Source organism: Podarcis melisellensis (genome assembly GCF_964234715.1).
Source record: "Podarcis melisellensis genome assembly, chromosome: 6".
NCBI lineage: Eukaryota > Metazoa > Chordata > Lepidosauria > Squamata > Lacertidae > Podarcis > Podarcis melisellensis.
Window position 1 is genome coordinate 28,410,074 of NC_138538.1, and position 15,561 is coordinate 28,425,634.

Genomic DNA, 15,561 nt, shown 5'->3' on the forward strand with positions numbered 1-15,561 from the left:
ATCTTCCTAAATATGTTCTTTAGCCCATCAGTAATAATGCTGTACTTCAGCTTTTTAGGGTTTCATCCACATGCTTGCTAATGACACATCATTAGTTTGGGGCCAATTCTAAGGCTAATTCATAAATATTATTATTAAATTATATCTTGACCATTCAACATAAAACATTTCCAAGCTCGCTTACAACAAGATTGTAAAACAGAGTAAAAGAAACAGCAATCAAAAGAGAAATAAATCATCAGCATTAAAGCAATTTCCTCAGAGCTTGAATAGCTAGTATTTGCAGCTGCAATCCTATTATTCCTAGGACAGCTTGTTTCCCACCTCTCACCTCCATTGTGAAGTGGAACAGGCCACATGTTGGGACCACCATGCAGTGAGTTCCTGCACCCCTGCTGGCAACTTTAATTGCTGTGGGATAAGTTACATAGCTTCGTTAGAAGATCAGTAATTTCATACGTCTGTTCTTTAAAAACTCTCAGGCGGTTATCATATTGGCCCAGGGATTAATAAATAAATAAATTCATTTATCAATAAGGCCTAGAATGCCATCTCTTGCCACCGTCATTTGCCTTGGCTCTATAGTTTTCAGGCACAATTATTTTCTCTGTGTCTTCTGCTGTGAAAACTGTAAGAAAAACACTGGGGCCTAATTTGATTAGTAGATTCAGGTAGGTAGCTGTGTTGGTCTGACACAGTTGAAATAAAAAATAAATAAAAATAGTCCAGTAGCACCTTATAGACTAACTAAGTTTGTTCTGGTATAAGCTTTTGTGTGCATGCACACTTCTTAAGAAAGCTTATACCAGAACAAACTTAATTGGTCTATAAGGTGCTACTGGACAATTTTATTATTATCATTATTTTGATTAGTAGAATGTCTGCCATCTGGTGGGCAGGGCGTTTGTGTTGTGCTCTGGAATCGGTCCCTCCCTTCGGGAGTTCAGTTACCGTATTTTTTGCTCTATAAGACTCACTTTTTCACTTCTAAAAAGTAAGGGGAAATGTGTGTGCGTCTTATGGAGCGAATGCAGGCTGCACAGCTATCCCAGAAGCCAGAACAGCAAGAGGGACTGCTGCTTTCACTGCATAGTGATCCCTCTCGCTGTTCTGGCTTCTGAGATTCAGAATATTTTTTTTTCTTGTTTTCCTCTTCCAAAAACTAGGTGCGTCTTGTGGTCTGGTGCGTCTTATAGAGTGAAAAATACGGTAAGTTCAGTTAGAGAGGCCAACTGTCATTCTTGCCTCATGATGTTGTTTTAGTTTCTCTCAGACAGTATGTTACTGTGCTACAGTTTTCTTTATTTTTAAAGCTTTGTTTGACATCTACGTGAGCAGCTTACTTTGTTGAAAGAAAATAAACTCTGCTGAGAATGGTAGAATATCCTTAAGTGGGTGAGTGAGGGGATGTTCCCCATCTGACAAGAGGACTGATTTTTTTTATCACCCCATCCTCCATAACAAAAACAACCACGAAGAATACATTCAGCTTCTCTAAACCTCATTTTCCTTCTTTAGCACATCTTCCTTGCTTGCAGTCCAAAGGTCCTGCTGCATCCCTAACCAGCTTCTTGCTTCTAAGGCATTAAAATATTTACATCTTCCATTCCCTTGAAGGAAAAGCAGGTATAGGCCCAAGAACTGCAGCTGACAAAATTGGACTGGATGGACCATTGGCTTATTCTCTTTTGGGAGATCTTTCAAAATAACTTCTGCACTCTTAAATCTATCTATAGCATATGGTGAGTTTTGCGCAGTCAGATGGGCCTAGAACTCTGAAACATTTTCCATTAGCTTCCCGACAAATCTGTGAATTTCTCGCAAAACTCTGTGCCAGAAACCCATCAAAGGTGCAACTGAAATAGTTTGCGAACTTTAGCAAAGGCTTTAGTGAACATGGTCAACGTGTATAATGAAACCCCAAATGAGTCAAGTTTCACATGGTTGCAAATCTTTCTCCCAGCTATGATCAAAGGTATATTCAGCAAGGATGAGAATTTGATAGTGCAAGACAGCACATCCCCTGAAATGTTCAAAGTAGTGCCCTGGGATTTTGCTGAGCAATTCCTGTTGGGAGTGTTGCAGCTAAACTTAGCAATGCTTAGTTTGGGGAGAGGGGAGGATGACAGGAATATGTCATATTTGCAGACCATTCTGCATTTCTCCAGGGGCAGCTTTTTAATTCCAAAGCCTTCACATCAAAGTTCAAAATGCAGTCTGAACCTAAATGCATTATGGAAGGGAATAGCTGCCTGTCATGTACCAATTTCATCCCCCCCCCCGCCCTTTTTGTAGCTTCAGTCAACAAGCTGTAATAAGAAGTGTAACCAGAATTATTGCTCTGCTCCTTCAAAATGCAACTTTTTTTACTTTAGGAAATGAAAAACGTCAGTATATTCAGGGGAAGAAAACATGTTACCACTCAGAAATCGGTTAGTGACCCGCATTCCAGCAATCAGGCTCCAGTGAAGTTGTAACATAAGGGAGTCGAGCTTCTACCATCATCTGATCACAGAGAATGTATGCCTGCTTGTAGCCTAGGCTAGACAGTAGGGCTGCTGCATTCTGTCTTGCCTGTCTTTATTTCTGTGACTGAAAGCAGACTTGCATATTGATGTGTTTTCAACTATAACAGAATGTCCTTCTGCTCACTCTGTAATGCCTGACTAGGTAATCGAACATATGGAGACTACATGCAGATCATTGAGACAGGTGCTATCTGTCACCTTCTCCAGACTAGTTCAATGGTTTCGGCCTATGCATTATTGGTATATATAAGCATGTAATTTCATTTCAGATCATTTCTTGGTCCAGATATACAGTACTACAGCCTTGGACCATGAACTCTGGGATTCCAGAGCACTACACTGTCTACAATAAGCCCTACTGAATAGAGCCATCTGAATCCAAGAACTAGAAGTGACTTCATGGTCCAAATCAACTTCACTGCATATATTCCCTGATGGTTTGCCACTCAAAGAAACACAGACTGAAGAAAGTTGTAAAAAACAACCCCAAAACTAACCAAAACAGAAATATAGATACAAGATGAATCTTGGGACCCATGCACAGCTCTACCATTTATGTTGTTTAGTCAATGTTCTGTTTCCGCTTACATGGACTCTAGGCAAATAAATGTATTTATCATGTAAAGGTTTCTCAATACCCTTTACGTTCACAGTTACTTAGTCCCTAATGCATGCCCAGGACTCCAAGTACTTAAAGACTGCACCTTTGTCGACTCTGGTGAAAGACATAATACAACAGTTACAGTCACTCACAGATACACATGCATATGTCTTCTTGACTGTTGATCAAGCAGAGAAGTCATTATTGTGCTGAATTTGTACCACCAGGTACATTTCCATAGCAACAGACAGTGATATCACTAACAGGATTATGGTCCCACTCAGGCAGGGAATGTGGCATGCAGAAAACCTGTTATGAGAAACAATGTCAAAAGTGTACATGAATTATCAATAGTAAATCCTTCTGACTAACAGAAGGTTCATTAAGAGGCAAGGATTAAGAGGGAAGCACTCAAGGGTGGCCTTGTAAACCCACAAGGTATCTCTTTGTTAAGAGATTTGGCTTTTGGCTACTCTTCAAACTTGCAGCCTCAGACTCAAGCCTCTCTGGTGATATTACCAGCATCTCTGGGGTGATTGTACATTTCCTCATTTCTTTCCACTGTTGTCATGGACAAATCTGCTGACCTCTCAGCAAACTGCCTCATTAAGCCTCTCATTAACACAGGTTATCTCCCATTAGTGGCACAGTGTGCTGTTCCCATGGGGTGACTTCACAATGACTGATAAACAACCAATTTCCTCACCTGTCCTAAATTTCTAAATCCTGGAGCTCAAGTGTGCTTGGTAACTGCACAGGCTTAACTGGAGTCTTTTTTCCTTTTTCTTTTCAAACTGTGGGGGTTTCAGACCTTGGCGGGAAACTGTGCTGTGTTTAGAGGAAGACATTTTACACAAACTCGTGTCCTGTTCTAGTTGGGTCCCAAGTTGCGGGGGAACTTCCGGACAGCAGAGCTACCACAGACAGCAGCAATATCCAAGGCCAGTCTGAATGAAGTCCATTCTCAGGCAAACAGTGGTTCAAGCAAGAAGCAAATTGATGAGCAGTCCAGGTAAGCAGAGATTCAAGGAAGGGCTCAGGCAAGTCAAGGGGAAGGCCTGAGTTCTGCTTCTAGGCAACAAAGGTCAGGTGCAAGGCACAATGCTAGTAGAAAAACATTATTCCAGTAGCTCTTCCAGCCTGGCACTGAGGCTCTTGAGCTGCAGCTCAAAAAGGTTCAAGCTGAATTCCACCAGCTGTTGTCAATGAGAGCTCTTCTCATGAGAAGGACCTTACTTGTGAGGAGACATTGACTCCTGAGGAGTCTTTCATTGACTCCTGGAATTTTTTCTTATGGAGTAGGATTTCACCGGCTCTTTAAGGTGTTGTTGCTCATGTAGGCTCAGGTCCCATTCAACCTCAGATTTTGCTTCAGAGGCTGAATGCTCCTGCTGTGCTGTGGGAATGCTTCCCAGAAGCCTTGTCTGGGAATCCTGGTTCATCCTCAGCCTTAGGTCCTCAGCTTTGCCAAGCCGGCTGCTCAAAAAACAAACTTATAAACAACAGGCAGTCCAACTTATGTAAGGGAAGGATAAATTGGCAGTTTGGTTGGGATTATAAATACATCAAGCTAAATGTAAATTGGGGATTAGGAATAGGTCACAGAGCAAAACAAAAGGTACAGACTAATCAGAAGTGGACTGGGGTTTTAAAAAAAGCTCAAAGGAAGGTGACCTGAGTAAAAAGGGCAGTGGAGAAAGGGGTTTAGGCAAGAAGAGACCAATCCGAGAGAAGGTTATCTTCATCCGCTGCTTAAATTCAAGAGGAACAGTATGTGTGGAGATTGAGGGTGGGAAACAACAGTGCTAGGGAAGCTGGTCAAGGCACAGTGTGATCAAAGGAAGTGGCCACTATGTCTGCAGCAGGGACAGAAGCCTGTAGCCCTCAAGATACTATTGGACTCCAAGCTCCAGTAGCCCCAGCCATTGTGCCTAATGCTCAGGGATGACAGTCCAACATCTGGAGAGCTACAGGTTCCCTATCCTTGCCCTAGGTCTTAAGAAAGGAATTCTTCCAGTTGTGTCTTCTTTTGTCACTACTGCATTGCAATTATTTCTCAACAATGCCTTCATCCCTGGTTAGGAAAGCAACAACAGCAGACTCTCTTAAAATAAGCTGTTGTATTAAAAAATGAAATCGGAAATGTGTGCAGGAGCAGGCCTTTGAAACTTGCAGTGAATTTTACCACCACCCCAACCTCAGATTGTGTGCCTCTCTGCAGCTGTCTCTGTGTATGTGATGACCTCCCTCTTTCCCTGCTTTCATCAGGACATACAGTCCTATCTCGTTCCGTTTCCTCTGGTATTTAATATGCTCTTCATCTTTATGCAAATGAATATTTAATTATTTATAAGTCGGCCCCTGCTGCTCTATTTTACATGCTAACATATCCATGATTTATTAAACAATGTGGCATTGCATAAAAACCTGCCCTGTCAGTAACATTGATACCCTGAAAGGGGAACAGTAAGCCTTGTCCTAAAGGATGCAAATGTCCTGGGAAAATATTAAGAAACCATTAGAACACAAGGCACCAAATAGACCCAACAGCTTCTATTGTGCAGAGACACCTTTATTTTTTTCAATAGAGGGAACCATTGAATGTCAGGGGAGGGGCCTAATTGGCACAGCTCCACTTCCTAATAATGCATTGACAGATTGTGTGAGCACTTCACCTGAAAAGGGCTACTGCAATTATTAGATTTTCATACACACAGTAGCTGCTTCTGCCCCTTTCACTTGACTTGAAGGATGATTAGGCCAAACATCTGAGTCAGATTTACTTTTTTTGCAAACTCACATAATATTAGCAGGCATTTCATGGCAGATAGTCTTTTTTGTTCTTATTCTTATTCAAAGCACTGGATCAGAAAACAATGTATCCCAAGCCTCCTTCACAAGTCCTGGGATGTCATGCTCAGTATAACAGATCATTCAATGTTTAAAATGGTCGGGTTTTGAATTAAATCGGTGTTTCAGGGGGAAATGATCTCCTCTGATCTGTGGGACAGATCTCGGATATGCTACTGAAACAATGAGTGCAGCAAGTAGCTCCTTCGTGACAATAATTGACATAACTAAGGCATTTTGAACCAATGATTTCTTTCCCTCTCCAGAGCAGCTGTAGCAAACAATGCAGACACATTTCAGTTCGCTCATCAATGTTTAATGTTTGTTTAGGCTGCATTTGTAATAATCAAAGGGTAGCAGCAAAGTGAATTGGGTAAAAATCTTCTCAGCTGTATCTCCGTTGATTTCAGCAGTTGCTCTGTCATACGCGATTGTTATAAAGGACTATGAGAACAGCACTTGCGCAGCACCTTGAGAAGTCTGGAATCATCGGGGTAAGTGCACACCACATTTAAGAGCAGAGCAACAGCAACACTGAACAAGCAGTGAGAAGGATGAGAAGTGAGGCTCTGTGGTGCAGGGTATATAAAACAAGGGACAAAGGATTTGTGGCTTTTCAGCTGCTGAACTCCCATCATAGAATTGTAGAGTTGGAAGGGACCTCGAGGGACATCTAGTCTAACCCCCTGCAATGCAGGAATAATCTCCAGCAAGCATAGGCACTGATGAGGGATGATGGGAACTGTAGTCCAACATATGGAGGGCCACAGGTTTGGCATGGGGGAACATTTGCACCCCCTGAAAGAAATGCACAGCTGTCTTTTGAATGTTGCCCTTCTCTAAATTTTGCAATGCTGCTCTCCAGTGAAAACAAAATGGCCACACAAAGGTGTACATTGGGGAAACGTGTGCATAAGAATAAATGTATTCATGGGAGAAAAGCACTAAAATGCATTATATTAAGCAAAACCGAATAAAAATATATGCATATTATGAGAAATGTGCATTAAAGGGGTGGCTGTTGTTTTTAGAAAGGGCAGAAAACACTGGAGCAGATTGCCCACATGCCTCTCATGCAAATGTTATGCCAATGCCCCACTTCCAAATTCTGGAGTAAATAAGGACACTTGGTCTGCTAGTGTGCCATACTTGCAATATATCTTTTGATGGGGATCACACCTACCTCTCCAATTCTATGACTTTCAAACATTTGCAGAAGTGGAATCTCATTTTCAGTTAAATTAAATAGGACTTGGGTGTAATGCATAAAAGACCCATTAGCTTTCATCTGTTTTAAATTCTGTGTAGCTTTTTCACAGGAAATCAAATGAAAAAGGGATTGATTGCCTATAGCATCTATCTTAAACTGCGTTGAAAATCTCACTGTGAGTGTGTGCTGTGACTGGTGACATCTATGTGATAGATTACAGATCCAGATGTGATATGCTGTATTTTTCAAGGTCTCTTGACAGCCTTCCTTGCACTCTCTCCATTAATCCAGTTCACCGAGCAGTTTCCAACAGGAACTATTTTTTAAAACTGCTGTGTTAAAGAATTGTAATCCTCTTTCCACCAAATAAGAAATTCTTTTCCCCCTTAAAAAATATTCTGGGCTGCGCATCAGGATAGTCAATAATTTCAAGCATCATTTTGCACCTTTGCTGTTCTAGAAGGGATTTCTGGTTATTGTTCCTTCAGTCAGATTGTCTCCTGATGGGAATTATGCCTCCCTCCCACACTCCCTCCTGCCTCCCATAATTCTCTTTAGCTCTTGGCTATATACTTTCCTCTCCAATGCCTTACTTCCTGTTCACCTGCTCAGCTACAATAAAGCCACCAAATGTGGTGTTGGAAGTACAACAGAGACCATTCAGTGTATGACTTAAAGGGCTATTTTTGCTATTAGTCTGGGTGACAGCATGCTCTGATCGTATGGAGATTCTAGTCAGTTGTGAGTTAGCTGTCAGTGAAAAAGACAGTTTAGGTCTAGGAGCTGGGGGGCAGGGCAGTAAAGTGGTTCTGAAGGAGTCCATACCCCACACCCAGTGTAGACCTGAACCCTGTAAAGAAGGAAAAACCTCTGGCTATTTCTTCTAAAGTTATATGCTGTTCTTAATCAGTTTTCCTCAGTAAAGTATTGTCAGTTTTTCCCCTCTCTGCTTTATTCCAATTACTCTTTTAACATCCTCTGAGCCCTACTGTATTGTGATTAAGATAAATAGCAGATTGCTCAGCTTTGATTTTAAATTGTGTTCAGTTTTACAGAGCCTATGGAGGGCAGGGTGAGAGTCAGTTGCAAAGGAAATGCCATTTCCTAAACCACATTGGACTGGCTGCTTGCGAGAGAGGAAACTGGTGGAGCAGCTCTCCCCCACCCCCATCCCCACCCTATTGGCACTTGATTGTCCTTTTCACATCCTCCCCCCTTTTGGTTTCAATGGAAGGTAAAGGAACTATGCCAGCTCTGGAGGCTGCCATCATTTTTCTCTCTGGGGGGGCTTGTATGGGGAATGGGAGAGCCTTGAATCATGTGGATCAAAGACATTTCCCAATCCACTTCTGACATGTCCCTTTTCATTCCCTACCACTGTTGGACAGTGGAGTAGTGATGGTTGCATGGCTATCTGAAGTCTCAGAACCATTTTCCATTTCATTGTACATTATACTTAAAAGCTCTCTCTCTGCTTGCAGAGAAAGTGATCCAATAACCAATAAACACACTTCCTGGGAGCTTACAACTGCTTCATAATTTTATTTTACATCAGCCCAGTATATTTCAGGTTCGGGCTCCTGTGATCAAGAACTTGTGATGTTCCTATCATTGTGCTTCAAACCATGCATCCTATTTCCTCTCTTCTCTTCGCACCTCACCCTATTCCCTGTATACCTTGTTCCTATAGCTCAATCTTGATCACAGAGATCTTCTGAAGGAGCACTTTGGATGGTCTCATATATCCCTGTGTTCAGGTGGCCTTTACTAGAGCCTTTAGTGTGGTAGATTCTGCCCTGTGCAAGTCCTCCCCTATAGAATTTGGGCAGCAGTCACCCAGCTTTCTTTTCCACAACTTTTGAAAACTGTACTGCTTAGACAGAACGTTGGAATGCGATTTAAAATGAAAGAAACAAAACAAAAACCAACCATGTTTTTTACTGATGTTATTGTAACATTATGCTTTCATGTTGTATACCGCCTTGCTACAATTTTTATGAAAGTGCAGTTTCTAAATATTTAAATATAAACAAAAACATACAGGCCTTTTTATAGCTGAGCTTTCTCTCTGAGAAGTCAGAATGTTCCTGAACAAACATTATTTTAAGCAGTGACCCTTTGTTTCCAAAGCCATGATCATAATCACATTTATTGATTTCTGCACTGTTCCTATTGAACATCTTCATGAGAAAGTGCCACTAAACATTAACATCGCTAAAGGTCATGCAAATATCAGCTTTTGCATTCATTAGAAAATAAGAACGTTAGTCAACTAGGGATGCTTGAGGAATTGGATCTTTATTACCTCCAATATGATCTGGAGGCAAAGGCAATCATTGTCTATTAACCATGAAGCTATGTTGTACTTCCACTGTCAGAGGCTTTCTACCTTTGAATAGCAGTGCTGGGAATTGCAGATGGGCAGAGTGATGATGATCACATGTCCACCTTGCAGGCATCTGGTTGGCCACCTGTAAGAATGGGACGCCATTGGCTTGATCCAACAGGTACATTTTACATTCTTATGTCTTATGTTTTCGACTGATCTGAGTCATACATCCTGGACTAACACACAGGCGGGATATCCACCTTTTTCACTTCTTTGTATGTCGCAGCACAGTTCTTGGCTCAAAAAATATTGAAATTGTGCATTTTTAGTGAAAACATTTCCAAGTTGCTCGTTTAAAAACATAAATGCAAAAATGTGTAATGCAGAAACAAGGTGGGCATATCAAGACAGCGATAGCTCTGAGCTCACTAAGTAACAGATTCAGTAGCTAAAGAATTAAATGACATCGAGATTGGAACTTGGAATCCTGCTTTTACACCAATATGAATGATCAGGAGATAGACTTGAGTTTTCCATTCTTGAATAAACCCCTTCAGACCCAAGGCTACTGATTGTTGTTGTTTAGTCATTTAGTCATGTCTGACTCTTTGTGACCCCATGAACCAGAGCACGCCAGGCACTCCTGTCTTCCACTGCCTCCCGCAGTTTGGTCAGACTCATGTTTGTGGCTTCGAGAACACTGTCCAACCATCTTGTCCTCTGTCGTCCCCTTCTCCTTGTGCCCTCCATCTTTCCCAACATCAGGGTCTTTTCCAGGGAGTCTTCTCTTCTCATGAAGTGGTCAAAGTATTGGAGCCTCAGTTTCATGATCTGTCCTTCCAGTGACCACTCAGGGCTGATTTCCTTAAGAATGGATGCGTTTGATCTTCTTGCAGTCCATGGGACTCTCAAGAGTCTCCTCCAGCACCATAATTCAAAAAGGCTACTGATAGTGGATGAGTATGCTGATAACCCAGTTGCTACCTTCCAAGGAAATGATTTTAGTCTGACACCTAATTTGTTCAAGCCCCTATGTAGCATCTTTTGATGGAACTCAAGAGGCAACAGGCAGACACTCCACATTTCCCACCCCACAGTACAAGTGGGAGAAAAAGGCAATAAATGATGGATTCATAAACACACTTGGAAAAGTAGTGAGTGAGGGGGAAAGTCCAAATTCTAATGATGATTCTTATAGAAAGAGGTATTGTACAGATGTTCTTCATAACTGGTCAGTGAATAAACCCAGCAGAATAATGAAAACAGAATCTGAATTGCAAACAGGAATTCAAGCCATTGTAGGAGTTTCTCTGATATCCCTCCAAACCACCACCAACTTCAGTTTCTTCACTGGTGGGTCCCATCTGCAGGGCTACAGACAGAATTCCTGTCTCCACTAACCCAACTAGTGCACCAGTTATGGCATTCAAACCATAAACTTCCTTTTCCAAAGCATTGATTCTGCTAAGGATTCCCTCTGCTGTTTGTTGTGTCACGTAAAAGTTCCCATGGTGAGAGTTTCATTCTGTTGTGGTCAAGTCTATTAGGCTACAATTGTTATTGCACATTGTTGAGGTTTTGTTATATGGAGGAAGCTGCAGTTGCCTGGAAGCCTGTGTATCAATTCCTAACAAGTTCAGATAAACTAACTATTTAGGCTAAGCTTTCATTACAGGAACATATTACATATGTTACATTTCTTGCACAGTCGCCATGTAAGGAGCTAGGGCAATTCATATATGATAAATTAATTGTATCTTGCCGCAAATGCTTTTCAGTTAGCTCCATTTACCTTGCTCCAGCTGCTCCAGTTACTGATTCACAACAGTCCAGTATATATTTCTGGACTAAATTTGTTAATGGAGTTCTGGATGATTTATTTGAAGCACTGCGGGTCTGTGCTTGTGTGGTAACCATATCAAGACTGATATAACTGCAGAGTCTCCTTCAGTCGAGATGAACGTCTATTCTTTCCTTATCAGCTAAATGCTGAACATTGAGTCAAAACAGCTGCTCTCCCAGTGCCTGTCCTCCAATTAAAATATATGGCTTTTAAGTCCATGTAAAAGAAATGCGCCCCTTGCCTGTTGTTGCAATTATCAATAACAGCTGAGCCAACTGACTTTAAAACTATTCAAAAAAACAAAACAAAACAAAACACAAATTAAATCAGACTGTGGAGCTAAAGGACAAGTAGTCTTCGTTGTCGCCATCTTCAACTGGAAGTCAGAAACAAATAATGATTTATGTTATGCCCTGCCCCTTTTTAAAATTTGCAAAATGGTGCAGTGATAACATGGTACAAAGGTTCTTCAGGTTTTTGTAGGGATTCAAAACCTTGCATATTTCGTTTGCTCAGATATGACAGGGAAAACAGTGTTTGTACTAGAAGACAAGATTTAAACAATGTCTGACCCAGAAACCTAAAGGAACTTCTTTCACTGTACAGTCACACCTCGGGTTGAATGTGCTTCAGGTTGAGCATTTTCAAGTTACGCTCCAAGGCAACCCGGAAGTAATGGAGCACGTTACTTCTGGGTTTCGTCGCTCGCGCATTCGCAGATGCTCAAAATGACATCACACGCATGCGCGGAAGCGGCAAAACGCAACCCACGCGTATGCAGTCATGTCTTACTTTCTATTCAGGATGTGAATGCGGCTCCGGAACTGATCCTGTTCGCATCCCAAGGTACCACTGTATTAAGATACCCATGTATTAATATTAGCAGGGTGGCTTCATGGTTTCACCTATGGGTGGGGCACATGGAATGGTGGTAAAGGACAGAATAGGGCCTTTTCCATGGTGACACCCCAACTATGAACTCTTTGTCCCCTGAGATTTGGTTGGTGCTGTTGTCAGCTATCTTCTGACACTTAAAAAAAATATATATTCCCCAAAATTTTACTGGAAATTCACCATACCATCTTCAATTCTCTGAAAAACCCTTTTCTGTCTTACAATCCCAGCTGTGTGTGTGTGTGTGTTTTCTTTCTTTTCCAGATTCTCTGGGGAAAGTACTGCCACAACTGTTGATACTAAACTGCTGTGAAAGTTTTTGAATGATGTTGACAAGAAAATAAAGCAAATCTTGCAGGGAGGAGCACACAGTGTTGGCTGAAACAGCCCATACTGAACTGCAAGGAGAGTGACTTGACCTTACTCTATTTTTATAGCTGTAAGGAATTATTGCCTTCCCCTTAATGTCTGCCTGTGTTACAAGGAGAGACTTGTAGAGTACTGACCTTGTAGCTCAGCTAACCTTATCACTGAGTAATTATTACAAATGAGCTTTCATGGGCAGTGCAATTAGTTGAGACGCAGGAGTGCTGATCCCACAAAGAAAACAAAATGGCATTTCTGTGCAATTCTCAATTTCCCCTCCTTCATTTCCTCTTTTCTTTTGTTCTCCTTTTGTTTAATGTTATCAAGAGTGCCATTGTTTTCCACATCTGACAAAGGAGAGAAAGAGAATGCTACAAGCAACAACATAGTGAGGCACAGTGGAGTCTGGTCCATTAGGATGAGCGGAGCCTTGCTCCACCCATGTTATTCTGTCCTCAGCCAGCTACCACCTCTCTGCCTTTAGCCCTTGCTGCCAGCATCTTTCTCCTTATTCTAAGGCCACATTCGCACCATACATTTAAAGCACTATGATGCCAATTTAAACCGGCATGGCCTCCCCCAATGAATTCTATATAGTTTTCAAAGCAGCAATTCCCAGAGTTCTCAGGGCAGAGGGTTTGACTGTTAAACCACTCTGGGAACTGTGGCTCCATGAGGGGAATAGGGATCTCCTAGCAATTCTCAGCACTCTTAAAAAACTATGCTTCCCTAGATTCAGGCGGCGGGGGGGGGGGGGCGGACCTTGACTGATTAAATTGGTATCATAGTGCTTTACATGTATTGTTACACACAATCCCAATTTCCAAGTGATGTGAGGGGTTGCAGGCTCACCTGCCAGAGTCTGTTGTTCCTTTTGGAACAACGAAGCACCACAGAGACTTTGGTGTCTTTATGATATAGAGTTCTATTTACACATATATACAACCTGCACTTAGAAGGAGGGATTGTAGAGCATTCACATCCTATGCAGGTCTTCTCCTTAATGGCAGCATTAGATTCAAAGGATAGCAAAAAGCTGTCCTCTGTGTCTCTTAGTCCCAGCCTGCCATTCCCAGCTCCCATGGAGTTCTGCCCTTCCTTCTGCTTCGCACTGCTAAACGTCTCCAGGGACCTCCCCGCAGCCCACATCATTCAGTGTTGAAACCCTTAACCTGGCCTTTGCCTCTGCCCAGGAAAGGAGCCTTGCCCCCATTGACTGGCTTGCCTACTGATGGTTTCCTCAATGGGCCATGCTAATGGACGAACTGGCTTGGCTCATAACTAAATCCAGGGGGTTTCCATGTTTGGCAAACCTTGATTCTAACTTTTACTACATCCACGAATTTAGGGGAATCGGGCCCCCACACAAACCCAAGTTCCTAACAGTATGGTGTGGATGTGGCCCCCGTGTTGCCCTTGTAGAACTCAGCAGGTGGATGGGGACAAAACTAGAATTAGTTGTCTCTGCTTGTCACTGGATCAAGGTCCACTCCTCATTGGTTGTACCTACTTTTCGCCTTCCTGCCTTCTGTACTGCCAGTCCGGATGGTCACTTGCCATCACTGGTCAGGCATTAATGGGGATTGGGGGGGGGAGTGGGGCAGAGGCGTTTTGCAGCAATCTCGCATCAGGAACACAGTGCACTCCCTTGCCTCTTCTAACGTCCTTCCAGGAGCTGAATACCCAGTATGAATTCGGAAGCCGATTTGGAAAATGACCAAAACCCAAGTGGAATTAGTTGGAGCCTTTCATGGAAGGCCAAAACAAAATCTATTTGCTTAGCAGCTGAGCTGTTGGGGGGGGGGAAGTACTTATGTTTTTATTGTAATGAAAAGCATCCAACAAATCTGAGCTAAGCAAGGAAATATTTACAGGAACAGGAATTATATCTGCATGGTTTAACAATAGATATCTGTGATTAGAATAATTTACATAATGTTTGAAACTCTGAAATTGTCATAATTTTTGAAAACCAGAGAATGGGTGGAGAGCCTCCATGCCAGGAAATTCTGGCAGCCACGCACAAAGCTCTCTCTATGGCATCTGGAAGAACTGCGTATTAAGTGGCACTATGCATCACCAAAGGCACCACGTGCGAGAGAGAATTTTGTTGTTGCTTTTGTTATTTCAGCCGCCTAAGTTTCATCTTTATGATCCTCAAATCTGCTGTTTCCATTATCTGACTACAATAAACAAAACTACAGAGTAGATTTTTAAATGTTGGCAGTCATTTGGATCATATTCCTAAATGTATACTAAAAGCAAAAACATGAAGATGCATCACACCACCATGCTTTAACACTGCAGAGCGGGCTGTAAGTCATTGCTATTCTGCTCTATTTATAACTTCCGAAGTAGGCATGTTTTGCTCATTCTGCTACCAAAGGAGATAAAGTCAGGGAAATCAGTCTGCCCAGCAACTTTGGCATCTTTATTTTAATTAACTTGAAGATCAGCTGAGGTTTTACAATGCACTTTGAACGTGCAAGCTCAGCTCTTGCAAGGCTTTCCTTAATTTCCATTGGCATTGTTTAGGGAATCTCAATAAAACTAGAAAAGAAGAGGGGGAAAGAGGAAAAAGATGAGTTTTCAAAGGGGTAGGGAGGTTAGATCACCAGTGAGAAAGGTATGGTGGCTTCACAAAAAAAAGCTGCCTCATGCAGACTGCTCAAAATGGCTTCTGCACAACAACCGCTACAAGCAGTGAATCATTTGAGGCTTGCCACACAGGTCGGTTCGCAATGAATAGCTTGAAAATGTCTTCGCAGTATACGGTATGTACAATATAAAAGCGACATGCATTAAGCCAAAAATAGAACCGAAAACCAATAAAACAACAATGTAAAAACATAGAAAAACAAATTTTAAAAATGATTCCGTGGATTCATACACATAAAATGTGATCTGAAAAACCTGGGCAAAGAAAGAAACCTTTACAGG

The 15,561-nt window shown here is 41.9% G+C and overlaps 1 long non-coding RNA gene across 5 annotated transcripts in view; it reads left to right on the forward strand.

Annotated features, from left to right (window-relative positions):
• The first annotated feature begins 1,106 nt into the window (after positions 1-1,106).
• Positions 1,107-15,561, forward strand: part of LOC309373207 — a 37,505-nt gene continuing 23,050 nt past the window's right edge. The window contains exons 1-4 of one of the 5 annotated variants that reach the window (XR_014169837.1): positions 1,107-1,395; positions 2,798-4,141; positions 6,390-6,473; positions 9,568-9,696. This is a non-coding gene — a long non-coding RNA (uncharacterized lncRNA). Of the gene's footprint in view, positions 1,396-2,797; positions 4,142-6,389; positions 6,474-9,567; positions 10,094-14,293; positions 14,840-15,561 lie in introns of those variants that run through there. The other 4 variants (XR_014169838.1, XR_014169839.1, XR_014169840.1 and 1 more) reach the window with 4 other exon arrangements.